We start from the raw sequence: 26,559 nt of genomic DNA on the forward strand, positions 1-26,559 counted from the left end.
TGGCCCCTATTGTCACATGCATACAGTGAGATACAGAGATGCACTTTGGCCTCTCTGGATAGTTGATTATATAAGTCTGTGGTGATGACAGTTATGGTCCTCTTTCTGGGTCCACATTGATTAGCACTGTACTGCTGCTTTTCCATTGACAGGACAGATAGGAACCAATACAGGGCCAGCCAATTATTTTGAAATGTGGTTGCCAAGCTGGGCAACCAGGTATCAGCATTTTGATTTCCCCCAAATTACCAGGTAGGTGGTTGCCAAAAAAAGTTGCAAGACCCATGGCAAAAAACCTATTCCTATTCCCAAAAGCATGAAATATATGAGTCTTTCATGAAAGGAGACTCATTCATTTGTAAATGATATGATATCCCATATTGTTCATTGACAGACCAAATTCATACACACGCTTTTTTCTGCAAAGTTCTCTGAAACTGATGCCTTCCTTTACATTCCTTCCACTTAGGTCTGTTGCTCTGTCATAATTTTGAAAGCAACGCAATGTGTTGAAACCTATGCACTAATATTCAAAGAGTCTCCTGTCTCATGTTCTTTTCCCTTTGAATTCGGCATGTTTCACTCTTTTATTCAGTTAGACTTCAGGAGAGGCGGGACTCTACAGCAGGGAAGGGCGTTCTTGTCACGGTCAGACCCTACTAGTCATGTAGGGGGTGTGGGTCCACCGGCGCAAAGGAAAACCCACATTTTTCATTGTTAGGGACACGGTGGAATGTGATGGTTTGATCCTACAGCGCAGGGAGTGGAGGGAAGAAACAACGAAGGCAGTTCAGGAGGAAAACAAACCCTGTCCCGCTGGTGTACCAGTAAAATCTGTGAAATAACTTGTGTTCAGTCTGGTTCAAACCTACAGTCATCTTGTCGGAACTCTTCGACACAAAGCGAATCAATTTGGGGACTATCGCAGATTTTTTTTCATGGCAAGGTAGGTGAACTAGTGTTTTGATAAATACAACTACTTGTATTACTAAATCAATGAACAAATGTAACGATGGCACTGCAACTTCCTGAGTTCGACATGGGCAGGCATACTCCGAACTGCGGCAAGTTTTTACCCCTCCTCCCCCCGATCTTCTGCCGCAGCTAAAACGAAGCCTCCATGAAACACCGGACTGCAGCTAAAAACTCGGGCCACGTTCAGTAGTCAAACGTGTGGAATGTTGCAGAATGAAATGTCACGAATAGAAGTGATGTGATTCCATATTATTCAAGTCCGAGAACATGTTTATACAGTGCTACATATTTCCAGATCCATGTATTTCAATATTTCTATCTGAACTTTCTACAACGTTGTGCCTTGCTGAGCAGCCAAGCTGGTTAAAAATGTGTAGGAGTTTGAAGTTCTCGTTTTAAGCGTTTGTAGATCACTGTAACTAAATGTAGCCTTTTATCATTGTTGTTACGAGTGGCTAGCACACTTACGTTCAGTGGGGATGTGCCACTCTGTGTGGAATGTTGGGGTTTCTGAACAGGAACATAAATATTTTCCTCGGAACAATGTATCATCCGGCTCAGGCGATTTCTTGAAATTAATTTGCAACACTAGTAGCCAGTCACCTTTCCACAATTCAAAAAATCCAACTGTCCACTTAAGGCAGCTACAGTCCACTGTCACTTTGAAGATTTAGTTCCCAGTATAGCCTAAAGTAGACAGTAAAATAAAAAAATTATAGGTCAACTGGTCTGAACAAGATTACATTTAAGTCATTTAGCAGACGCTCTTATCCAGAGCGACTTACAAATTGGTGCTTTCACCTTATGACATCCAGTGGAACAGCCACTTTACAATAGTGCATCTAGGTCTTTTAAGGGGGGGGAGAAGGATTACTTTATCAAGATGGCAGTAAAAGCCTGTTATCTATATTGACACTTGACTGACAATATTTTAGCTGGTTCCCAAGTATCCCAGTATTGGACTAAAGGAGCCTAATGTTACTTCTCAGTCCAAGGAGCTTACATGTTCTGTTATAAGGGGTGAATTGGCTCTGGAAGCCATAACAGCTAAATACTCCATCTAAACGTGAATCAATTCTCAATTGCGGCATGGTTCTAGAAACAGAAATCCCTTTACTTTCATATCACATCAAAATTTCACAAATGCAAAATACACACTTACTGTAAACTGTTTTAACACCGCAGCCAACATTATTTTTCAGTGACAACACTTTTGTGGCGTCTTGTCACCCCCCTACAGAAGAGCCTTTGTCCATTGACTTATGTGTAATGTAATGGAACTGAGTCATGATCAAGGGCTAGTTCCCAAGTAGACTATGTTGACAGCCATAATTGGAATGATCTTCAAAAACCTGACCTCTATGGATAAATCATCAAGTGTATTTAGGTCATTGCTCAAATTGTGAATACAGCAGGGAATGATCAGCCTGAAACATGATAGACAACTTTGAATTGCCTTGATTGATGGCAGGCGTCGTCCATTATTATTTGCATAGATCTACTTCACATGGGAAGGGAGCTTTCCAAAGATTCCACAAACTGGCTACAGTTACGATTTAACTTTACCAATAGAGTAAGCTGCACTAAGAGAGTAAGGTGGTGCCGACAGACATAGCAGCTCTGCTTCTAGCTCGTAAGCAACTTTGCAGTATTTTTTTGTGTGTGTGTGTTATTTCTTACATTATTAGTCCAGAATGTTTTTTTGTGTTATTACATACAGCCGGGAGGAACTTTTGGATATTAGAGCGGTGGTAACTCACCAGCATTATGACCAGGATTACGACTTTCCCGAATTGGATCCTTTGTTCGTACCCCCAAGGCAATTGAACTTATCCCAGAAACTGCTCCAAGACGCCACCGGCGGAGAAGAGGTATTCGGAGTGAACTTCTTGTCCGAATCAGGAGGCAAGCACACCATCCACTACTTCAGAGTATATTACTCACTAATGTTCAGTCTCTAGACAATAAAGTAGCCAAGCTCAGGGCGAGGATCTCCTTCGAGAGACTTCAGGAACTGTAACATACTCTGTTTCGCGGAATCATGGCTCTCTCGGGATTTACTGTCCCTGTCAATACATCGCGCAGACAGGAATAAACAACTCTCCGGGAAGTAGAAGGGTGGTGGTGTATGTTTCAGGATTAACTACTCATGGTGTGATTGTGATAACATACAGAAACTCAAATCCTTTTGTTCACCGACCTAAACACGGCAAAAAAAGAAATGTCCTTTCACTGTCAACTGTGTTTATTTTTAACAAACTTAACATTTGTAAATATTTGTATGAACATAAGATTTGACAACTGAGACATAAACTGAACAAGTTCCACAGACATGTGACTAACAGAAATAGAAAATTGTCCCTGAACAAAGGGGGGGTCAAAATCAAAAGTAACAGTCAGTATCTGGTGTGGCCCACAGCTGCATTAAGTACTGTAGTGCATCTCCTCCTCATGGACTGCACCCGATTTGCCCGTTTTTGCTGTGAGATGTTACCCCACTCTTCCACAAAGGCACCTGCAAGTTCCAGGACATTTCTGCGGGGGAATGGCACTAGCACTCACCCTCCGATCCAACAGGTCCCAGACGTGCTCAATAGGAATGAGATCCGGGCTCTTCGCTGGCCATGACAGAATACTGACATTCCTGTCTTGCAGGAAATCACGCACAGAATGAGCAGTATGGCTGGTGGCATTGTCATGCTGGAGGGTCATGCCAGGATGAGCCTGCAGGAAGGGTACCACATGAGGGAGGAGGATGTCTTTCCTGTAATGCACAGCATTGAGATTGCATGCAATGACACCAAGCTCAGTCCGATGATGCTGTGACACACCGCCCCAGACCATGATGGACCCTCCACCTCCAAATCGATCCCACTCCAGAGTACAGGCCTCGGTGTAACGCTCATTCCTTCGACGATAAACGCGAATCCGACCATCACACCTGGTGAGACAAAACCACGACTCGTCAGTGAAGAGCACTTTTTGCCAGTTCTGTCTGGTCCAGCGACGGTGGGTTTGTGCCTATAGGCAACGTTGTTTGCCGGTGATGTCTGGTGAGGACCTACCTTACAACAGGCCTACAAGTCCTCAGTCCAGCAGACAGTCTGAGCACTGATGGAGGGATTGTGCGTTCCTGGTGTAACTCGGGCAATTGTTGTTGCCATCCTGTACCTGTCCCGCAGGTGTGATGTACCGATCCTGTGCAGGTGTTTTTACACGTGGTCTGCCACTGCGAGGACGATCGGCTGTCCGTCCTGTCTCCCTGTAGCGCTCTCTCACAGTATGGACATTGCAATTTATTGCCCTGGCCACAGCTGCAGTCCCCATGCCTCCTTTCAGCATGGCTAAGGCACGTTCACACAGATGAACAGGGACCCTGTGCATCTTTCTTTTGGTGTTTTTCAGAGTCAGTAGAAAGGCCTCTTTTTAGTGTCCTAAGTTTTCAAAACTGTGACCTTAAAAGCCTACCGTCTGTAAGCTGTTAGTGTTTTAAGGACCGTTCCACAGGTGCATGTTCATTTATTGTTTATGGTTCATTAAACAAGCATGGGAAACTGTGTTTAAACCCTTTTACGGAAGATGAAGATCTGGGAAGTTACTTGGATTTTTACGGGTCCTGAAAATGGGAAGTTTATTTTTGTGCTGAGTTTAGAGTACCTCCCAATCAAATGCTGACCATATTACCTCCCAAGATAATTATCTTTGATTATAGTCACAGCCGTGTATATTCCCCTTCAAGCCGATACCACGACGGCACTCAAGGAACTACACTGGACTTTATGCGAACTGGAAACCACATATCCTGATACAACATTTATTGTAACTGAGGATTTAAGCAAAGCAAATTTGAGTGAAACGCTACCGAAGTTCTATCAACACATTGACTGTAGTACTCGTGCTGGTAAAATACTAGATCACTGATACTCCCCTTTCGAAATGCCTACAAGGCCCTCCCCCGCCCAACCTTCAGGAAATCAGATCACGACTCCATTTTGCTCCTCCCTTCCAATAGGCAGAAACTCAAACAGGAAGTACATGTGCTAAGATCTATTCAACGCTGGTCTGACCAATTTGGAATCTCTGCTTCAAGATTGTTTTGATTATGCGCACTGGGATATGTTCCATGTAGCCTCTGAGAATAACATTGACGTATACATGGACACGGTGACTGAGTTCATCAGGAAGTGTATAGGTGATGTTGTGTGGCAGGGTCTACAGACAATCAGGGATTACAAAGGGGAAACCAGACACGTCGCGGACACTGACTTCTTGCTCCAGGACAACCTAAACACCTTTGCCCGCTTTGATGATAACACAGTGCCACTGACGCGGCCCTCTCCCAAGGTCTGTGAAATCTCGTTCTCCGTGGCTGACATGAGTAAGACATTTAATCGTGTTAACCCTCACAAGGCTACCGGCCCAGACGGCATCCCTAGCCACGGCCTCAAAGCATGCGCATACCAGTTGGCTGGAGTGTTTGAATGTCTGTAATCTTTCCCTTTCCCAGTCTGCTGTCCCCACTTGCTTCGATATCTCCCCAATGGTTCCTGTACCCAAGAAAGCAAAGGTAACTGAACTAAATCACTATTGCTTCGTAGCACTTCTGTCATCATGAAGTGCTTTGAGAGGCTAGTTAACCTCTTGCCTCTAGTTGGGACGCTTGCGTCCCAACTAGAGCTCTGGAAATGCAAATGCGCTACGCTAAATGCTAATAGTATTAGTTAAAACTCAAAAGTTCATTAAAATACACATGCAGGGTATCAAATTAAAGCTACACTCGTTGTGAATCCAGGCAACAAGTCAGATTTTTAAAATGCTTTTCGGCGACAGCATGAGAAGCTATTATCTGATAGCATGCACCAATACACTACAACAGAAAAGCACAGCAGGGGACGTAAACAAAATAATTAGCATTTCGGCGTTACACAAACCGCACAATAAAATAGAAAACAGTCATTACCTTTCACCATCTTCTTTGTTGGCACTCCTAGATGTCCCATAAACACTATTGGGTCTTTATTTCGATTAAATCGGGCCATATAAAGCCAAGATATCGTTATATGTAGACTGTGTGATAAACGAAAAAAACAGCGATTTCACAACGTAACGTCATTTTTTAAAATTCAAAAAGTAGACGATAAACTTTCACAAATCACTTCGAAATACGTTTGTAATGCTACTTTAGGTATTAGTAAACGTTAATAAGCGATAAAAATCATCCATAGGCGATGTAGAAATCATTAGCTGTCGTCTTGGAAAAAATTTCAGGAGAGAGCTCTTCCGGAATGATCTGGGCGGAGACCGGAGGTAAGTCGTGCCCCTCTTTCGGTTCAACCAAGAATCAAAGAGGATTCAATTCACAAGACTCTAGACAACATGGGGATGCTGTGGGAGTTGAATGCTCGGTCTTATCTAATTCGGCTCACTGTTAACAATTGCTGGAAGTGGCGCAAGGATATTTATTTCCATTTTCTGTGATCAGGTTTTCCTGCGCTTTCCGATGTAACGCACGTTATGTAATAGCCACAGTCGTGATTTAACCAGTTTTAAAAACGTCCGAGGGTTTCCTATCCACACATTCTAACCATATGAACGTACTATATTCCTGGCATGAGTAGCAGGGCGCTGAAATGTTGCGCGATTTTTAACAAAATGTTCAAAAAAGTAGAGGGTCGACTGAAGAGGTTAAGGATCATATCAACTCTACCTTACCTGACACCCTAGACCCACTGCGATTTGCTTAACCCCAACCCTCAACTCATGAAGCTCGGGGCCCTGGGTCTGAACCCCACCCTGTGCAACTGGGTCCTGGACTTCCTGACTGGCCGCCCCCAGGTGTTGAAGGAGGGAAACAACACCTCCATTACGCTGATCCTCAACACAGTGGTCCCACAAGAGTGCGTGCTCAGCCCCCTCCTGTACTCCCTGTTCACCCATGACTCTGTGGCCACGCACGCCTTCAACTCAATCATCAAGTTTGCAGACTACACAACAGTAGTCTGATTACCAACAATGACAAGACAGCCTACAGGGAGGAGGTGAGGGCCCTATCAGAGTGGTGCCAGGGAAATAACCTCTCCCTGAACATCAACAAAATGAAGGCGCTGATCATGGACTTCAGGAAACAGCAGAGGGAGCACGCCCCTATCCACATCGACGGGACTGCTGTGGAGAATGTGGAAAGCTTCCAATTCCTCTGCATACTCATTACTGACAATCTGAAATGGTCCACCCACAAGGCCAAAAAGATCATCAAGGACATCAACCACCCGAGCCACGGCCTGTTCACCTCGCTATCATCCAGAAGGCGAGGTCAGTACAGGTGCATCAAAGCTGGGACCGAGAGACTGAAAAAGAGCTTCTATCTCAAGGCCATCAGACTAACCGGCTACCACCCGGTTACTCAGCCCTGCACCTTAGAGGCTGCTGTCCTATATACATAGACATGGAGTCACTGGCCACTTTAATAATGTTTACATACTACTTTACTCATCTCATACAGTTGAAGTCGGAAGTTTACATACTTAGGTTGGAGTCATTAACTTGTTTTTCCACAACTCCACAAATGTCTTGTTCACACTATAGTTTTGGCAAGTCGGTTAGGACATATACTTTGCATGACACCAGTCATTTTTCTAACAATTGTTTACAGACAGATTATTTCACGTAATTCACTGTATCACAATCCAGTGGGTCAGAAGTTTACATACACTGAGTTGACTGTGCCTTTAAACAGCTTGGAAAATTCCAGAAAATGATGGCTTTAGAATCTTCTGATAGGCTAATTGACATAATTTCAGTCAATTGGATGTGTACCTGGGGTTGTATTTCAAGGCCTACCTTCAAACTCAGTGCCTCTTTGCTTGACATCATGGGAAAGTCAAAAGAAATCAGCTAAGACCCCAGAAAAAAATTGTAGACCTCCACAAGTCTGGTTCATCCTTGGGAGCAATTTCCAAACGCCTCTGAAGGTACCACGTTCATCTGTACAAACAATAGTACGCAAGTATAAACACCATGGGACCACACAGCTGGCATACCACTCAGGAAGGAGATGTGTTCTGTCTCCTAGAGATGAATGTACTTTGGTGCGAAAAGTGCAAATCCATCCCAAAACAACAGCAAAGGACCATGTGAAGATGCTGGAGGAAACAGGTACAAAAGTATCTATATCCACAGTAAAACGAGTCCTATATCAACATAACCTGAAAGGCCAGACTATGGTTTGCAACTGCGCATGGGGACAAAGATGATACTTTATGGAGAAATGTCCTCTGGTCTGATGAAACAAAAATATAACTGTTTGGCCATAATTATCATCGTTATGTTTGGAGGAAAAAAGGGGGAGGCTTGCAAGCCGAAGAACACCATCCCAATCGTGAAGCATGGGGGTGGCAGCATCATGTTGTGGGGGTGCTTTGCTGCAGGAAGGACTGGTGCACTTCACAAAATAGATGGCATCATGAGGCAGGAAAATTATGTGGCTATATTGAAGCAACATCTCAAGAAGCTAAAGCTTGGTCGCAAATGGGTCTTCCAAATGGACAATGACCCCAAGCATACTTCCAAAGTTGTGGCAAAATGGCATAAGGACAACAAAGTCAAGGTATTGGAGTGGCCATCACAAAGCGATGGCCTCAATCCTATAGAACATTTGTGGGCTGAACTGAAAAAGCCTGTGCGAGCAAGGAGGCCTACAAACCTGACTCAGTTACACCAGCTCTGTCAGGAGGAATGGGACAAAATTCACCCAACTTATTGTGGGAAGCTTGTTGAAGGTTACCTGAAACGTTTGACCCAAGTTAAACCATTTAAAGGCAATGCTACCAAATACTTATTGAGTGTATGTAAACTTCTGACCCACTGGGAATGTGATGAAATAAATAATTCTCTCTACTATTATTCTGACATTTCACATTCTTAAAATAAAGTGGTGATCCTAACTGACCTGATGGGGAATTTTTACTTTGATGTCAGAAATTGTGAAAAACTGAGTTTAAATGTATTTGGCTAAGGTGTATGTAAACGTCTTACTTCAACTGTATGTACAGTGCAATTGGGAAGTATTCAGACCCCTTGACTTTTTCCACATTTTTGTTACGTTAAAGCCTTATTATACAATTGATTAAATACATTTTTTCCTCAATCTACACACACTACCCCATAATGACAAAGCAAAAACGGGTTTACAAAAATCTTGCAAATGTATTAAACAGATCCCTTATTTACCTAAGTGTTCAGACCCTTTGCAATGAGACTCGTAATTGAGCTCGGGCGCATTCTGTTTCCATTGATCATCCTTGATGTTTCTACAACTGGATTGGAGACCACCAAAATAAATCTGTAGCATTGACGGTTCCCTAGAACACAGTGGCCTCCATCATTTTTAAATTGATGAAGTTTGAAACCACCAAGACTCTTCCAAGAGCTGGCTGCCTGGCCAAACCAAGCAATCTGGGGAGAAGGGCATTGTTCAGGGAGGTAACCAAGAACCCAGTGGTCGCTCTGTATCAGCTCCAGAGTTCCTCTGTGGAGATGGGAGAACCTTCCAAAAGGACAACCATCTCTACAGCACTCCACCAATCAGGCTGCAGAGATGGTTAAAAGTATTCAGACCCCTTTATTTTTTTCCACATTTTAAGTTTCAGCCTTATTCTAAAATTGATTTAAAATGGTTATTTCCCCTCATCAATCTACACTCAATACCCCATAATAACAAAGCAAAAACAGGTTTTTAGAAGTGTCAGTATTTCGGGTTTTGTTGTTAACATTTTTGTACTTTGAAGCACATTTTAGCAGGAATTATAGCTTAGTCTTCTTGGGTATGATGCTACAAGCTTGTCATACCTGTATATGTGTTTCTACCATTCTTATCTGCAGATCCTCTCAAGCTCTGTCAGGTTGGATGGGGAGTGTTGCTTCACAGCTATTTTCAGGTCTCTCCAGAGATGTTCGATCGGGTTCAAGTCTGGGCTCTGGCTGGGACACTCAAGGACATTCAGAGACTTGTCCCGAAGCCACTCCAGCGTTGTCTTGGCTGTGTGCTTAGGGTTGTTGTCGTATTGGAAGGTGCACCTTTCCCCAATCTGAGGCCCTGAGGGCTCTGGAGCAGGTTTTTATCAAGGATCTCTATACTTTGCTCCGTTCATCTTTCCCTCGATCCTGACTAGTCTCCCAGTCCCTGCTGCTGAAAACATCCCCACAGCATGATGCTGCCACCACCATGCTTCACCGTAGGGATAGTGCCAGGTTTCCTCCAGACATGACGCTTAGCATTCAGTCCAAAGGGTGTTTAGGTGCCTTTTTGTCCAAGTGACAGCCCAAGTGGGCTGTCATTGCCTTTTTACTGAGGTGTGGCTTCCGTCTGGCCGCTCTACCATGAAGGTTGTAGACACATTTCAAGGATGATCAATGGACACAGGATGCACCTGAGACCAATTTTTAGTCTCATAGCAAAGGAATACTTATGTAAATAAGGTACTTCTGTTTTTTTATTTTATACATTTGCAAAAATGTCAACCTGTTTTTCGTTTTGTCACAATGGGGCATAGTGTGTAGATTGAGGAAAATACTAAATATTTAATTAATTTTAGAATAGGGCTGTGACGTTACAAAATGTGGGAAAAGGGAAGGGGTCTGAATACTTTCCGAATGCACTGTAGGCTACATATAACGAGTGTCAAAGGAATGAGGTGCAAAGCTGAGTCTGAACAGCAATGCTCCCCCAGCTGCAGTACAAGTAGCAGCAGTGGAATGGTAATCTGGAAGGTGGGGCCTGTAAAAAGAGAGTGAGGGAGAAAAATAGAGGGGACCTGCCTTGACCTGTTTCAGACATGAAGGCAATTCACTGATCGCTTTCCAGTAAGTCCCAGAGCCAGTTACCAACTCTGCTACTGCTTTCACCCCTTCTGATGGTGGGAACACAAGTACAATCAAGTTGGACTGGGAGAGGCACAGCTGCATGCATTGGAGGTTCACTGTATCTGCATATGGGGCAATGACCTATCCCTTTTGGTGTAAGTAGGAATTCAGAAGTACACAGGCATTAATGTTGTAGATACAAACCGCTTCCTACCTGGTAGACCTTACAGCCAAGGAAAAGGACATTTTGTGTCTTCATGCTAAACCATTGAGTTTACAATGCCAAAACAAAGCAACCTCTACACTTGAATTGCAATCCCTTCATATCCTGCCTGTGTGAACATTGGCTAAGTGAACATGTTTTAGTACTCTACTTGGCCAACTAGTGCTGTCCTGTTCCACCTCCCTTTTGGACTCTGTGCCAGTCTACTGTATCAAACTTTACTTTCACCTTTGACTGGTCACTTGGTAGGTCTCTGGTGTTTTTCCTTTGGCGTTGTGTCACTCTTTCAGTTGACTTTTTCTTAGTGTACATAACGTAGTGTGAAGACTATTGCTGAGAATTTGAATCCTTAGAGTTTACTATGTAGAATTGACTTTTTATGCTATAGAGTGAAAGAAAGCGACGGGGCAGAGTTTGTTCAGTGGCCAAGTGTGTCGCCCATGCAAAGTAATAATTTCCCTCTCTTTTTACGAGCTGGGTTTACACATGATTCGTTTTCCACTTGATGGAAGCATGCAATGAAATGGCATCTGCTGCCTTTGACTGAAACCAAAGGCTAATCATTATGGGTGTCCAATAAGTGTAATTATCAGACTTACTAGGCGGGCCTGAGGATTACGGAGTGGCTCAATGACTAGTGTGGGGATTAAATTGAAAATGGTGGTTTTCTGCCTTTTGGGCTTTTCAGACCACTTGGCACATTAAGGAGAAAGTGCTCTGGAGTTGGGGTATTATTGAACTGCCCTTAATTGTATAAGTCTAAAATTGTATTTTAGTGAAGTGCTTTCACTCCTAGAATGCTACCCCTCCCTGGGACGGCATAGTCAACGATACAGAGGATGTTTTTTTTTATGGTTCTCCCTGAAATAGCACAGATTAGTCATATTGAGTTTAATGAAGCACACAGCCCACATGTATTGTGATAATGTAATAATGGCCTGAGTATCCGGGACGGGCTCGTGTTGACGCTACACAGGCCAGCTGGACACTGCTGACTTAGCGCCGGCAAGGGGAATGGATTTATGCTTTTGACATTCCGTGTGTGTGTGTTAAGGAGGGTTATAAATGCCTCTATGGAATCTGCTAACACTGGTTTCGCCTGTTGGGCTTTGCCTTTTGGGTCTGTTTATTGGTGTTTTTCCCCCAATGGTGCCTCTATGTTCAGGACCCTGGGAAGTGTTAGTGGCCCTTAACCCTTTTCCTGCCAGCCGCACTTTTATCAGTGGCGGGTGGGTGACGGGGCTTGTCTCTGTGATTTCAGCTGGAGTTCAAACCACTTGTCTGTACTTTCTTGCAGCGCCGCTGATCGGTCTTCAGATCCTAGAGATTGAGAGTGTCAGTAAAGCGTTCCCAGTTCACACCGCTGTTCACTCACTCATTAAAGAACGCCCTTTGACCTACTGGGGCAGATCCGTTGTCACTCCAAAGATGTCACCCCGGGCAGAACTACGTTATATTTACCCTGTACTAATCTACAGTATATTCCTGTATAGGCCAGGGTGACTTTGGCACTGGCAAGACTGATTCAGAATAGTTTTTTAAAAGTTACTATACTTTGTTGTTACCAAACAAACCAGATATCATTTTAGTGTTACTTTCCATTTCCACTACAACACAGTGAACTAGCCTCTGGACACTGAAACCCAAGCCTGTGTCCATAGAGTCATGCAAAAGACTAATCAGGTATTTATCTCCTTTCCTCCCAGACCCCTTTATTCATTATGATATGAGAATAGGGCCGTTCCATTTAATTTCAATCACTTTTGGATTGAACCCCTTTAGATTTCAACAAAACTTAACCATACATATTTTCCCATGGTAGAATTGGTCAAAAAGTAACTTTGTGGGCTTGAATGCAAAACCATTTAAGAGATAGAGGTGCTCAAAGTTGTCCCATTTTTGCATTCCCCACCCAATCATCAGACATCCATGTCTTAATCGCTGGAAAATATAAACGGTTGAGTTTGATATAATTTAAAAGCTTACAAACAGGAGTCATAGAAATACATTACCTAAAGTATGTGGACACCGGCTCGCCGATCATCTTATTCCAAAACCATGGGCATTAATATGGAGTTGGTCCCCCCTTTGCTACTATAATAGCCCCCACTCTTCTGTGAAGGGTATCCACTAGATGTTGGATCAGGCAGTGATGTTGGGCGATTAGGTTTCGCTCGCAGTCAGCGTTCCAATTCATCCCAAAGGTGTTCAATGGGGTTGAGGTCAGGGTTCTGTGCAGGGCAGTCAAGTTCTTCCACAATGATCACGACACCATTTCGGTATAGACCTCTCTTTGTGCATGGGGGCATTGTCATGCTGAAACAGGAAAGGACCTTCCCCAAACTGTTGCCAGAAAGTTGGAAGCACATACAGTGGGGCAAGAAAGTATTTAGTCAGCCACCAATTGTGCAAGTTCTCCCACTTAAAAAGATGAGAGGCCTGTAATTTTCATAATAGGTACACTTCAACTATGACAGACAAAATGAGAAAAAAAAATCCAGAAAATTCACATGGTAGGATTTTAAATTAATTTATTTGCAAATTATGGTGGAAAATAAGTATTTGGTCAATAACAGAAGTTTATCTCAATACTTTGTCATTGCCAACAAAGGGTATATAACATTTTCTATAAGTCTTCACAAGGTTTTCACACACTGTTGCTGGTATTTTGGCCCATTCCTCCATGCAGATCTCCTCTAGAGCAGTGATGTTTTGGGGCTGTTGCTGGGCAACACGGACTTTCAACTCCCGCCAAAGATTTTCTATGGGGTTGAGATCTGGAGACTGGCTAGGCCACTCCAGGACCTTGAAATGCTTCTTACGAAGCCACTCCTTCGTTGCCCGGGCAGTGTGTTTGGGATCATTGTCATGCTGAAAGACTCAGCCATGTTTCATCTTCAATGCCCTTGCTGATGGAAGGAGGTTTTCACTCAAAATCTCACGATACATGGCCCCATTCATTCTTTCCTTTACACGGATCAGTTGTCTTGGTCCCTTTGCAGAAAAACAGCCCCAAAGCATTGTTTCCACCCCCATGCTTCACAGTAGGTATGGTGTTCTTTGGATGCAACTCAGCATTCTTTGTCCTCCAAACACGACGAGTTGAGTTTTTACCAAAAAGTTATATTTTGGTTTCATCTGACCATATGACATTCTCCCAATCTTCTTCTGGGTCATCCAAATGCTCTCTAGCAAACTTCAGACGGACCTGGACATGTACTGACTTAAGCAGGGGGACACGTCTGGCCCTGCAGGATTTGAGTCCCTGGCGGCGTAGTGTGTTACTGATGGTAGGCTTTGTTACTTTGGTCCCAGCTCTCTGCAGGTCATTCACTTGGTCCCCCCGTGTGGTTCTGGGATTTTTGCTCACCGTTCTTGTGATCATTTTGACCCCACGTGGTGAGATCTTGCGTGGAGCCCCAGATCGAGGGAGATTATCAGTGGTCTTGTATGTCTTCCATTTCCTAATAATTGCTCCCACAGTTGATTTCTTCAAACCACGCAGCTTATCTATTGCAGATTCAGTCTTCCCAGCCTGGTGCAGGTCTACAATTTTGTTTCTGGTGTCCTTTGACAACTCTTTGGTCTTGGCCATAGTGGAGTGTGACTGTTTGAGGTTGTGGACAGGTGTCTTTTATACTGATAACAAGTTCAAACAGGTGCCATTGATACAGGTAACGAGTGGAGGACAGAGGAGCCTCTTAAAGAAGTTGTTACAGGTCTGTGAGAGCCAGAAATCTTGCTTGTTTGTAGGTGACCAAATACTTATTTTCCACCATAATTTGCAAATAAATTCATTAAATCCTACAATGTGATTTTCTGGATTCTTTTTCTCTCATTTTGTCTGTCATAGTTGAAGTGTACCTATAATGAAAATTACAGGCCTCATCTTTTTAAGTGGGAGAACTTGCACAATTGGTGGTTGTCTAAATACTTTTTTGCCCCACTGTATGCTGTAGCTTTAAGATTTAGCCCGAACCAGGAAAAATAGCCCCAGACCATAATTCCTCCTCCACCAAACTTTACAGTTGGCACTATGTATTGGGGCAGGTAACGTTCTTTGAGACTTTCGAACAAAAACATGCAGGGCTTGACATTTACCTGTCAATCGACCTTTCCTTCATACAAGGATGTGACTGAAAATGTTGTTGTGGTGTTTGATGAAAACCATCATAATGTTTTTCTTTGGAGATTGCATGGCTCTGTGCTCGATGTTATACACCTGTCAGCAACGCGTGTGGCTGAAATAACTGAATCCACTCATTTGAAAGGGTGTCCACGTACTTTTGTATATACAGTTGAAGTCAAAAGTTTACATACACTTAGGTTGGAGTCATTAAAACACGTTTTTTCAACCACTCCACAAATTTCTTGTGAACAAACTATAGTTTTGGCAAGTTGGTTGGGGCATCTACTTTGTGCATGACACAAGTCATTTTTCCAACAATTGTTTCCAGACAGATTATTTCACTTATAATTCACAGTATCACAAATCCAGTGGGTCAGAAGTTCACATTGACTAAGTTGACTGTGCCTTTAAACAGTTTGGAAATTCCTGAAAATGATGGTTCTAGAAGCTTCTGATAGGCTAATTGACATCATTTGAGTCTAATGGAGATGTGGCTGTATTTCAATGCCTACCTTCAAACTCAGTGCCTCTTTGCTTGACATCATGGGAAAATCAAAAGAAATCAGCCAATACCTAGGAAAAACATTTTAGACCTCCACAAGTCTGGTTCATCCTTGGGAGCAGTTTCCAAACGCCTGAAGGTAGGACATTCATCTATACAAACAATAGTATGCAAGTATAAACACCATGGGACCACGCAGCCGTCATACCGCTCAGAAAGGAGACTCATTCTTTCTCCTAGAGATGAACGTACTTTGGTGCGAAAAGTGCAAATCAATCCCAGAACAATATATATTGATGCAACATCTCAAGACATCAGTAAGGAAGTTAAAGCTTGGTCGCAAATGGGTCTTCCAAATGGACAATGACCCCAGGCATACTTCCAAAGTTGTGGTAAAATGGCTTAAGGACAACCAAAGTCAAGGTATTGGAGTGGACATCACAAAGCCCTGACCTCAACCCTATAGAACATTTGTGGGCTGAACTGAAAAAGCGTGTGTGAGCAAGGAGGCCTACAAACCTGACTCAGTTACACCAGCTCTGTCAGGAGGAATGAGCCAAAATTCACCCAAATTATTGTGGGAAACTTGTGGAAGGCTCCCCGAAACGTTTGATTCTACCAAATACTAATTGAGTGTATGCAAACTTCTGACCCACTGGGAATGTGATGAAAGAAATAAAAGCTGAAATAGATCATTCTCTCTACTATTATTCTGACATTTCACATTCTTAAAATAAAGTGGTGATCCTAACTGACCTACAACAGGGAATTTTTACTAGTATTAAATGTCAGGAATTGTGAAAAACTGAGTTTAAATATATTTGGCTAAGGTGTATGTAAAACTTCCGACTTCAACTGTATAGTGTATAATTGATAGAATGGACATATCCCTTAGAACCATAGCAATTTAACTGGTACATGGAAATTGAATAGTAATGTTTACTTCTAATTACTACTACAAAGATGGCTGCCGGTCCACCCACTGTCAAATGTCAACTTAAAGGGGAATTTCTATTTTCTATATTTCAGTATGTTTCCTATGGAAGGTTGACAGTATAGATCTGATCTTCCCATCCAAGTCAACATTCTCCGATGTGTGGATCTCCAACCTTCTTTGTGCTACCTTTTTTGAAAGTTGACATTTTAAATTGTATTCCCATTTTAGTACATTTATCAGCCAAAACATGACACCCATCCTGTATTTAAGAGCATGCTGTGTCTCAACTGGTGGCGGATACAACACACACCTCAGATTTAAAATAGGATCTAAGCTACAACATATGCGGGGATAATTGACATTTAAAAAAAGATTTTTATAAAATAGGTTGACAACCTTGTTTGTAAGCTTTTAAATGACATCAAACTCAGAAGTGTATCTTTTCCAGTGATGAAGACATGGATGCCTCATGGTAGGGTGGGGTATGAAAATGGGTCAACTTTGAGCACTTCTATCTCCTAAATATTTTGGCATTCAGAAAAAGTTACTTTCTAACCACTTCTACCATGGACAAATATGTATAGAAAGTTTTTTGTTTGTTTGTTGTTCAAATCAAAACGGTTGCGGTCAAAAAGTCATTGAAATCAAATGGAACGACCCAATATTCCTGTGAGGGACACAATAGATTGCCTCTCGTGGTGTAGCTTTGCGTTGTGGCTTAATCTAGGTCGCCTGTCACTGTTGTCATGCTGTAGCATGTTTTTAAAGTTTAACAGGGCTGTGACGTAAGGCCCAGGGGGGACTTGAGTTTCATTTGGTGTAAGTTAATTTAGCCAACCCTGGAACTGAAACATTTTGGTTTGAGTATGCCACAAGCGGCGAGGTGTGTGTGTGTGTGGCAAGATAAAAGTTACAATACGGCTAAGGGGCCAACATGATTGAGTCGTGAGTGGCTTTGTGTTGGCATGTCCTTTTTGCTGTGACTTTGGCCTCGTTGGTGTTAAAGCATGCATGGGCTGCTCATTATTGGAAGTTCCGATTGGATCTGGCAAATCTCATTCAACTCACTGATGGGGGATTGGTGCTCACCCAAGCAGCAGGTGATTGTGGGTAGGGAGGGAAAGGACTCTTTGAGGAGCGACGAGCAGCGTTTTCTTGGTGGCCTGCTTTGATGGAGCACGTGGCTTTGTGACATCAGTTACTGTCAATATAGTCCGAGCTCTGGGACCACAAGGATCATGATGAATCAACAAGTTGATCTGACCAGTTGAGCAATTAACTATTTTCTCAATGTAAGTGGGGCGGCAGGTAGCCTGGTGGTTAGAGCGTTGGGCCAGTAACCGAAAGGTTAAATCCCAGAGCTGACAAGGTAAAAATATGTTGTTCTGCCCCTGAACAGGGCAGTTAACCCACTGTTCCTAGGCCGTCATTGTAAATAAGACTTTGTTCTTAACTGACTTGCCTAGTTAAATAAAGGTTTAATAAATAATAAAAAAAATATATAAATTTAAAAAAAATATATATATATATATATAAGTGCCTGTTCCTGGAATTCAACTGGATCAGAACTACTACATGTCAAGTTCCTCGTACACATTAGTGATGATGGGAGGGGTCGATAGTTACATTTCTGGATATTATTTTTGACTATATATCATATTGTTTTTACTATCACAAAAATTTTTGGAGCTAATTAGCTGTACCTGCACAAACTCTAGTAATTTATTTTCATAGCTGCTTCTCCTTTTTTAAATAGGGAGACGATTTGTTTTCTGCGCTTTTATTTCCATGACTGATCCAAACGCGTTTTCTCATGGCTCTCTTGTCCTACTGTGAGCAATATATTTGGAACATCGGATTGCAATAAAATCACAGTATCAAATCACAATACATATAGAATCGTGAGAATCACAATATATATCATATCAGCACCTAAAGTATAGCGATATTGTATTGTGAGGTCCCTAGCAATTCCCAGCCTTAGTATACATGTGGCTCTTTCTTACTCTTGTGACAAGCTAGCAACCCAGTATGTTAATACTAAGCTTTGGCAGATAACTGTTGTCCTTCCTTATAATTATGAGCAACCTCATGGCTCAAATAAAAGGCTCTATTTGAGTGTGCCCAATTGTAATAGTAAATAATGTATTGCCTTTATGTGACAGGCTGTCTGTCTGACTAAACTGTTAGCATTAGCTGGCTTTTGCTAAATTGACCTAAACCTACCTATCTCTCTGAGGGGGAAGGTAATAAACCACTTGAGCCAATAAATACTTCATTTTCACACCCTGCACTTTGTAGCCTTTCCGTTTCCCGTAGAAGGTGCCCTTGGGAAAATCTCTCCATGGCTTCCAAGTTTGTATTGTGAATCGATACAAGCTTTTGACAGAGCGTTAACGGCTAGCATAACAGGTGTGTTTCATGTGTTTGAATGTGGGGAATTGGTCAGAACAGAGATTGTAAAACATACCTTTCTGGATTATTTACCCATATGATCCAATAGCTGTAGGCCTACTGTTGCTTGGTCCTTCTTTTGGTCTCTACCTCCACCTCACTTGCTTGTTACTGTTTTTAGTGTAAGTTTTTTACGGCCTACTTTTTGGTCAGTACAAGGAGGCTACAGAAACATATTAAAAACATATTGCCTCAGATTTTTTTACTGAAGTTTCTCAGGTATCTTTTTTGGCACCTATATCTGAAATCGTTATGGATTATCCCAAAATTGAGGCTCACGCATCAGATTTAAAACACGTTTCGTTGCCCCAGTAGTTCATATTTATGGACCTCCAAAGCCTGCTATCCTCCATCATAGCCTAAATGAACCGACCTGTAAACCACGTGAAGGCATTTAGAAAGTAAGGTATGTTCAGAAGGGGGGTAAACTTTAATTTGGCCTGTTTCGCAATCCTCCATTTCTTTATCATTGAAACGGACACATTTTGTTGATCTTGCTGCAACACCAGAATAGAATGCGTTTCCTGCTTAGTTACATGATGACCCGTTTATGTTTGAGATTTTTCTGTGTTGGTGCATTTTAAAAGGGCAATAAAAAGCAAAACATTTCCCACCCATTATCTGCGGCTCCCGACGTGTCCCTTTCGGCTGTTTTTCACACGAGGAGTCCACCCTCCTTTTCAGCTTGTTCCAGTAGTATTTTTGGAAGTTATTGAAAATAGGAATCTGAACTGTTTATCCTTAAAAAGGATGTGTGGATAGAAACTTGTTATTAATGTCCTTAACATTGTGTGTAAGGTTGGGCGACATTACGATAGCATCGTCTATCGACTATGATTGACAGGCATCGTCTATCGATGGGGATGACATCGTGATGTGACAGGTGACTGTTCAGCCTATTTGAACTTGGCTGGCGCCCCACAATAAAGATTGGCGTCTCCCAGCACACAAGTGACACTCCAAGTAATTTGCCTAGTCCTATTTGCTATAGTCTATTTCAATAAATATGTGGTACAGAGGGGCGGCAGCGTAGCCTAGTGGTTAGAGCGTTGGACTAGTAACCGGAAGGTTGCGAGTTCAAACCCCCGAGCTGACAAGGTACAAATCTGTCGTTCTGCCCCTGAACAGGCAGTTAACCCACTGTTCCCAGGCCGTCATTGAAAATAAGAATGTGTTCTTAACTGACTTGCCTGGTTAAATAAAGGTAAAATATATATATTTTTTTAAAGAACACAATAGAGGAATGTAGGCCAGAAAGAATGGAGAATTCCACCAATGTCCAGTCAGATATCGTTTCTATCTGTCGGATGCATGGGCTTTAGGCAATAGTCTAAACCTATTATAACGGACACTCCTTAGCTACCTTGTGTTTGGCTGTAAAAATGTCATAACTTAGCCTATATTCCCTTCTCTCTCCATTCGAGAGGCTATATGAAGGCTATGCGTCATTGTTTTATTCATGGCTTTCTCCCGATCAAGTTCCATTCAAAATATTATTTGAATAGGCTATTACCAATCACAACTTTATAATACCTAGAACGAACAATATTATTTATTTTTCTATTTTATGAGACAATACCATTATTTAGTTCTGAAGATGGTAGACTACTTCTATCCAGCCCATGATGTCACTATGATAATGTTCCTCATCAAACAGTCACTGCTCCATGACTGTGTGCCTCAGACACACACACACACACAAACCTGCTCCATACTGAAGCTACTCCACCAGAAAGGAAAATTAGAAAAGAGATTTGTATTATTTGGGGCCTCTCTCACTAGAATTGTACAGTTTATACTCTGACCTAGAGCTGGGACGATAAACCGCAAATGATCGACACCGACCATACTGATCACTTATCAAAGGCATTTTCGCTGATGACGTTCATTACGATAAGTAGCCTGTACTAGAGAAATGTGAAGATTGATACGTTTGCTGATATGGGTGGTTGTTAATAGGACAATAGATGACTTCCACCATTAGTAGTTTTAAAGTATAATAATTTAAAAAACTGGTGCACAATGTTATAAAGTTATCGTTCTATTTGTTATCGCATCAATTCAGGCAATTTATCGCGATATGGATTTTTGTCCATATCACTCAGCTCTACACGGAGCACGATACCATTTTGAGTATTGTAATTGGTCTCTTTCAACTCCCGCACCATGGTATTTGAGCTAGACAAATGTTCCAAAGTATCTTTATTTTTTTACTTTTACGATATTTGGTCTCTTACTTTCTGCTGCCTTTTCGGGCGAGATGGTCCTCTGTTTTTAGTTCTCCGTGCCTGCTGTTGGCAGAGGGCAGGTCGGTCCAGCCTCGCCAGGAGTTCATCTGGGGGCTCGTGTTGGAGTTTGGTCTCTTACAGCGCTAGCTAGCTGCTGCTGTGCTTTCTTAGGAACTCTGAGAAGACATTGACAGCAAATGTGTGGTTGACTGACTTTGCCAGAGGTGCCTCGAGATTGTACTCGCGCTTCAAAATGTGTGAGGTGAGGATGGATGGTGATGGATAGGGAGAGACGTGGGTAAAATGTGTAATTTTCCGTTCTTGGCGGTTCCTCCTTAACTCGTTCCACGCCTTGCTGCTATGTTTAGTTTTTTAAAACTTTTTGGGCAGCTGCATTCTAGTCTTCACCAGCGGGAAAGAGGGAGGATTGGAGAGAAGAAGAGAGTGGGCTGTGATTAGTGTATTTGGTGTTTGAGAGCGTGAGAGGGCATCTGGTTAACAACCTGGAGCAACTATCAACCAACCCACCTCATTATAATTTAGCCACAGAGAGAGCCCTGCCTGCTATAGCCAAGTAAGCCCATATAAATAGAATCTGGTCATTTTATTTATGTGGCGTACAGTGCCTTCAGAAAGTATTCACACCATTTGATTTTATTAAAATTAATTGTAATTTTTTTGTCAACGATCTACACAAAATATTCTGTCAAAGTGGAGGAAACATTTTTACATTTGTAAAAAATGTATGAAAATTAGTCCCCTGAGTTAATACATGTTATAATCTCCTTTGGCAGTGATTACAGCTATGAGTCTTTCTGGCTAAGTTTCTAAGCGCTTTGCACACCTGGATTGTACTAAATTATTATTTTTAAAAAAATGTTCAAGCGCAGTCAAGTTTGTTGTCGATCATTGCCATTTTCAAGTCTTGCCATAGATTTTCAAGTAGATTTTAAGTCAACTGTAACTAGTCCACTCAGGAACATTCAATGTTGTCTTGGTAAGCAACTCCAGTGTATATTTGGCCTTGTGTTTTAGGTTATTGTCATGCTGAAAGGTGAATTTGTCTCCCAGTGTCTGTTGGAAAGCAGACTGAACCAGGTTTTCCTCTCGATTTTGACTGTGATAATCCATTTATTTTTATTCTGAAAAAACTTCCTAGTCCTTGCCGATGACAATCATAACATGATGCATGCACCACCATACTTGAAAATATGAAGTAGTATTCAGTGATGTGTTGGATTTGCGCCAAACATAACGCTTAGTGTTGAGGATAAAATGTTAATTTCTTAGCCTAGTTTTGTGCAGTTTTACTTTAGTGCCTTATTGCAAACAGGATGCATGTTCTGGAATATTTTTATTCTGTACAGGCTTCCTTCTTTTCACTCTGTCATTTAGGTTAGTATTGTGGATTAACTACACTGTTCTTATTCAGATTTTTTAAAACTGCAATGTTGGTTTTGGGCTTGTAAGTAAGCTTTTCACTGTAAGGTCTACCTACACCTGTTGTATTCGGCGCATGTGACTAATAAAATTTGATTTGTTGATCCATCCGCAGTTTTCTCCTATCGCAGCCATTAAACTCTGTAACCGTTTTAAAGTCACCATTGGCCTCATGGTGTAATCCCTGAACTGTTTCGTTCCTCTCCAGCAACTGAGTTAGGAAGGACACCTGTATCTTTATAGTGACTGAGTGTATTGATACACCATCCAAAGTGTAATTCATAACATCACCATGCTCAAAAGGATATTCAATGTCTGTTTTTATATATTTTTATCCATCTACCAGTAGGTGCCCTTTGCAAGGCATTGGAAAAACCTCCCTGGTTTTGTGGTTGAATCTGTGTTTGAAAGTAATTGTTCGACTGAGGGACCTTACAATTATCTGTATGTGTGGGGTACAGAGATAAGGTAGTCATTCAAAGATCATGTTAACCACTATTGTTGCACATAGAGGGAGTCCATGCAACATATGTGTCTTGTTAAGAACATTTTTACTCCTGATCTTTTTTAGGATTGCCGTAACAAATGTGTTGAATACTTATTGACGAAAGACATTTCAGCTTTTCATGGTTAATTAATTTGTAAAAATGAATTCCAATTTGACATGGGGTATTGTGTGTGGGTCCGTAACACAAAATCTCAATTTAATTGATTTTAAATTCAGGCTGTAACACAACAAAATGTGTAAAAAGTAAAGGGGTGTGAATACTTTCTGAAGACACTGTAAGCCAACAAAAGCCCCAGGTAAACATACCGTCTTGGTCTTACACCCACTCTTCCTCAGGTCCTCTCTGTTATCAGCCGAACGGGGAGCAAGAAGGAGGGAGAGCTGCTGGACTGCATGTTAATGAGTCCTCATTGAGTGATGTCACTCGGCCCCTGAGATAACAGCCGTGGCCTCCGTCCAGCCTTGGGGTCCAGGAAGAGGGGGTGTTTATGACCCGTTGGCTCACGTTGCCGTGGCAACCACCCTGCGTGATTTACACATCCCTATCAGGCCGTGTGTGTGTCAGTCGCACTGTAACACATGCGTGTGAAAGAGGGAGAAAGCGAGGGAGCGCTTCTGGACGCCGGCTTAGTCTGGCTGAATGACAGAAATCCCTCTTCTGGCCCGACCCTGCAGATAGAGAGAACGAAAGGGGGGAGAGAGAGCAGGAGGGTGGGAGAGGGATGACACAGACACCTGTATCAACATCCACCCCCATAACTGGTTTCATAAATCCACTGCCTCTGTTGGTTCGCAGGCAGGCAGTGCCATGGTTTGTGCTGGTTGCCTGGAGGGGGAGGGGGGGCAGAAGTAACAGAACACTGAGAAAGTACCTTCAAAGAAAATAGGGTGCTTTCCCTATTCTTGTCATTTGTAATACTCCTACTCCAGATCATGTATCCAAGTCTTCGGAGGCTAGCAAGGTGAAAGAGCAACTCTGCCACTTTTCTACCTCATTCATTATCTCCAGCGCCAAACCAATGTCTACCTAGAGTACCAGTCAAAAGTTTGGACACACCTACTCATTCTAGGGTTTTTCCTTTTCTTTTTACTATTTTCTACATTGTAGAATAAGTGAAGACATCAAAACTATGAAATAACACATGGAATCATGCAGTATCCAAAAAGTGTTAAACAAATCAAAATATATTTTATATTTTATATTATTCAAAGTAGCCACCCTTTGTCTTAATGACAGCTTTGCACACTCTTGGGATTCTCTCAACCAGCTTCATGAGGTAGTCACCTGGAATGCATTTCAATTAACGGGTGTGCCTTAACAAGTTCATTTGTGCAGTTTCTTTCCTTGCGTTTAAGCCAATCAGTTGTGTTGTGACAAGGTAGGTGTGGTATACAGAAGATAGCCCTATTTGGTAAAAGACCAAGTCCATATTGTGGCAAAAGCAGCTCAAATAAGCAAAGATAAATGACAGTCCATTACTTTAAGACATGAAGGTCATCAATGAGGAAAAGTGCAGTCGCAAAAACCATCAAGCGCTATGATGAACCTGGCTCTCATGAGGATCGCCGCAGGAAAGGAAGACCCAGAGTTACCTCTGCTGCAGAGGATACATTCATTAGCGTTACCAGCATCAGAAATTACAGCACAAATAAATGCTTCAGGGTTCAAGTAACAAACACATCTCAACATCACCTGTTCATAGGAGACTGCCTGAATCAGGCCTTCATGGTCAAATTTCTGCAAAGTAACCACCACTAAAGGTGGAAGAAGAAGAGACTTGTTTTGCTGGTGACACTGTCAGTGATTTATTTAGAATGTAAGGCACACGTAACCAGCATGGCTACCACAGCATTTTGCAGCGATACGCCATCCCATCTGGTTTGCGCTATCATTTGTTTTTCAACAGGACAATGACCCAACACACCTCCAGGCTGTGTAAGGGCTATTTGACAAAGAAGGAGAGATGGAGTGCTGCATCAGATGACCTGGCCTCCACAATCACCCGACCTCAACCCAATTGAGATGGTTTGGGATGAGTTAGACCGCAGAGTGACGGAAAAGCAGCCAACAAGTGCTCAGCACATGTGCGAACTCCACATATGCTGTTGGAAAAGCATTCCAAGTGAAGCTGGTTGAGAGAATGCCAAGAGTGGCTACTTTACTTTGAAGAATCTGAAATATATTTTGATTTGTTTACCACTTTTTTTGGCTACTACATGATACGACGTGCTTTTCATAGTATTGATGTCTTCACTATTTTTCTACAATGTAGAAAATAGAAGAAATAAAGAAAAACCCTTGAATGAGTAAGAAATTGTGATTTTCAAAACCTGCAATGAGTTTCTAGCCAGAGCGAGGGTATTTTCTTGCTCCCCACTTCACTGAGATCTCGTAGGGTTTGAAAATCGCTGTTAAAATGTTTAACTTTCGTTGATGTCATTGGGTAAAACATTGGTTTGGTGCTGGAGATGATGAATATGAGGTTGGAAAGTGGCAGAGTTGCTCTTTAAGGGTCTTGTACTGGCTCTAAAGGGCTGGGACGTTTCAGGTTGGTTTGAACGGACTGACACATCTTTCTTCTAGTCTGAATGTGAACTGTGTAGAACTAGCCTTGTCAATTATGTTTGCTGCTGGCTGGACAGGGACGACTCTTTTTGATGTGGTATGGCAATCCTGTGGGATAATGGATGTGGACCTGTATTTCTGTCGTTCTCCCTCCAGCACTGTAACGTAGAGCCTACATGTACAATCCCTGTACCCGTCTCTCTTCCACCTGGGATCGAACAGGCATCTTTCAAAATAAAATTCCTTCTCCAGATAATTTCTTGTGATTAGAAAATGTTCATGTTCTCCGGGTAAGGTATTTTCAGACGCTAGGGCTACCCAATCCCCTTTAACTCCCCCCTCAACTCCGAGGGTACTCCTATTTTCTTCTGACGCATAAGCATAAGCGCTAACGTGTATGGGTGGAAGCTTTCGTCAATGGCGTGCCCATACGTCGCTTTCCCCCCCCCCCCCCCTTCTGTGTTATTTTCGAGACGACTCATCTCGAACTCCATCAGCGCGTTGAAAAGGGCCAGCGTGTAACGAGTGGGTTGGGTTTCTGTCTTTCCAGCCAGCCCATTGCTTTTGAAACTCCTCATGCGAGCAGTCTCGCAGCGCAAGCTAAATAGCCATAAAAATAGAATGGTTGGTGAACCACACTTTTTTAGCTCTGTTTTAAATGAATATTTCGAAGCTGCTGGCTTGTTTTCAAGTCACAGGGTCTTGCTGTATCCAGGCGTTGGGGGACAGAAATAGG

The 26,559-nt window shown here is 42.4% G+C and overlaps 1 protein-coding gene across 2 annotated transcripts in view; it reads left to right on the forward strand.

Moving 5' to 3' along the window:
* The first annotated feature begins 667 nt into the window (after nucleotides 1–667).
* LOC115138295 (leucine zipper protein 1-like) overlaps nucleotides 668–26,559 on the forward strand; it is an 83,158-nt gene continuing 57,266 nt past the window's right edge. For both annotated transcript variants that reach the window (XM_029674994.2, XM_029674995.2), the window contains exon 1: nucleotides 668–946. The gene's annotated coding sequence lies outside the window, so the exon portion shown is untranslated. The remainder of the gene's footprint in view (nucleotides 947–26,559) is intronic.

This window comes from Oncorhynchus nerka, linkage group LG12 (assembly GCF_034236695.1).
Source record: "Oncorhynchus nerka isolate Pitt River linkage group LG12, Oner_Uvic_2.0, whole genome shotgun sequence".
Classification (NCBI taxonomy): Eukaryota; Metazoa; Chordata; class Actinopteri; order Salmoniformes; family Salmonidae; genus Oncorhynchus; species Oncorhynchus nerka.